This window comes from Uranotaenia lowii, chromosome 1 (assembly GCF_029784155.1).
Source record: "Uranotaenia lowii strain MFRU-FL chromosome 1, ASM2978415v1, whole genome shotgun sequence".
Classification (NCBI taxonomy): domain Eukaryota; kingdom Metazoa; phylum Arthropoda; class Insecta; order Diptera; family Culicidae; genus Uranotaenia; species Uranotaenia lowii.
Genome location: NC_073691.1, coordinates 92,464,640 through 92,467,027, shown reverse-complemented (window position 1 = coordinate 92,467,027; position 2,388 = coordinate 92,464,640). Strand labels below are relative to the sequence as shown.

General features: G+C 33.9%; 1 long non-coding RNA gene across 1 annotated transcript; it reads left to right on the top strand.

Annotated features, from left to right (window-relative positions):
* The first annotated feature begins 649 nt into the window (after positions 1 to 649).
* On the top strand, positions 650 to 2,181 carry LOC129740182 (uncharacterized). Its single transcript, XR_008736137.1, has 3 exons — positions 650 to 769; positions 836 to 1,405; positions 2,083 to 2,181. It is a non-coding gene; the product is annotated as an uncharacterized LOC129740182 (long non-coding RNA).
* The last annotated feature ends 207 nt before the right edge of the window (positions 2,182 to 2,388 follow it).

The window sequence follows — 2,388 nt, the reverse complement described above, 5'->3', positions numbered from 1 at the left end:
TAATCTCAAAACTGACGTCAAAACTTTCAATTTGGTAGATATATTTCATTTGCACCTGGGGGAGGAAGACTGAATAAAAAAAGAAAAAAATCTTTCAAACGTCAAATTTCTCTCATCAATCTACCGACCAGTGCGGAGGTTCAAAATTTTACTTTCTTATTTAGTGATTTTTAATAGAACTTGTTTGATGCTGAAAAGCACTTGTTTTGCATAAAACAATGATTTAATTCTATTTGTTTTGCTCTGGAAAATTCTTGTTTAATATGGCGTATTTAATCGCTCAAATTTCGTCAAAGTTTGAAGCTGATAAATAAAAATGGTTTGATTAATTGTTGTTTTAAAAATTTAGCTAAATTTAAATTTAGCACCCAAACAACTGAGTTACATGACTCGCAACACGAAACTAATCATCTAAAGTTAAAATTTGAACGATTACAAATCTTTTCAACAATTGCTTGCTTTTTGCCGAACAGTAAAAAAACGATGCAGAAAATTTCAGTCTTCCTCCCCCAGATTTGCACCTTTTCGAACCTTATTTTACTTCACCGGGTATGAAATATTTATAACACAGTTCAGGCAAAACTATTTCATCGTGTAACTAAGAAAACAAAAACAAACCGAAATGTTTATTTCTCTTCGCGACCAAACAGCGGCGTTGCTACAGAATTGTGGTTTAGTGAATTCCTTACCCTGAACGTTGTTGCTTCCACTGGATCTATCATTTTATACTCGGTTCTAAAGCGCTATTTCAACCCGGACAATAGAAAAGGTAAGCTGAAAAATTTGGTAAGTACACAATTGTTGGGTGAAAATTCATTTCATTTACTTTTTGCAGCAACATCGATAGTAAATTTTCTTCAAGAGTCGGACATCATCAGCTAGAGCCAACACACATCCGACCCAGCAGGTCCAACCCAACATCGAAATCGACCCGGTTCAATCTGATCAGCCGGAAGAAGATATGATCGGCCGGAGATGGCATCGGTGGAGGAGCGCCAGAAAGTGGCTGATCCGAGAGCCGGAGGATTGGCCGATCCGAGGGAAACCAGAAGGATGACAGAGGAGAAAAACCGTGTACCAAAAGTTCTCCAAGCACAACCGGAAGATCCGGAATCGATGCTCCAAGGCTGTGCCCGTGTTGAAAGGTCAATACGTCGCCGACAAGTGCATTCCATTATGCACCAGCACTAACAGAAACCAGAAAAATGCGCATGGAAAATAAACAAGTCAGATAATAGAAAATCCGAGAAATACAGCAGGCCAATAACATCGTATTGGCGCTTTTATGATGTGAATACGCTGTCTCGATAAGGTTTCCTCCAAGCGGTTGATTATTCGACACTTAAATATCATGACTACTAAACCCAACTGTGGATTGGCCGTTCTTGATGCTACCGTCAAAATGGTAAGTCAAATTAGATCTAAATTTCACCTATAATCAGATTCAATATTTGGGTTAGTTTAGCAAAATTTAAAATTTTTGTCAACCTTTGTTCATAATATATTGCCATCACGATTTTCTGAAAAAAGGTTTTTATTGTTGGACTTTGTTTTTCAAATTGTTAAATTGTTCTCTTGAAGCATTGAGTGAATTCATGAAAAATTGATACAAAAACAGAGATGGCAAGCATTTTGTTGCGAACAATTTACAAGCCAACAAACAACAATTATTTAAACCGAACCATTGTTTTTAAATCATAAGTCTGAATACAGCGGATGAATTTGAAAATGTAGCCATTACTAGATAATTTTTTGCCGGTTCTTGCAAACCTTTTTTTTCATAAATTAAATTCTACTTACTAGTTGCCTTGCTTAAAATTAACTAAAAAAATTGTTCAAAGAAAGACAAAACCATAACTTTTTTCATCAAATCATTTGTGTATATTCTCATTGATACCTTAAGAAATAATTTTATGAACATTGCTGATAATATAATTATGAGTTGTTTCCTAAGTCCGTATTTGGAGTATCATTTGATTATAGAAATAGGTTTAATCAGCTTGCATGTTAGACTAATACTGATTAAAAAATAAAATATAATTTAAAAATTTGAGAACTACAGCAGATTTAATTTTCTTTCAGGTCGGTGAATGCGATTTCCTGCAACGAGGTTTGAAGTATCACTGTTGCTCGAATGTAGAATCCTTCGGGTTCACCTGTAAGCAAAAGTACACGTAGAGCAAAAAAGAAAAAAAACTTACCTACTTATATAAGGAGGAAAATATTTTGAAAATTCATTGAGTAATCTTTGTTTTCAATATTTTAAGCACGATGAAACAAAAATCGAATTTTAATTTGATAACGAAATATTTAATCTAAAATAAGAATGAAATTATTTATCGAATAATTTATAGGGACATTCATTGGAGAATAATATGAACTTTTTTT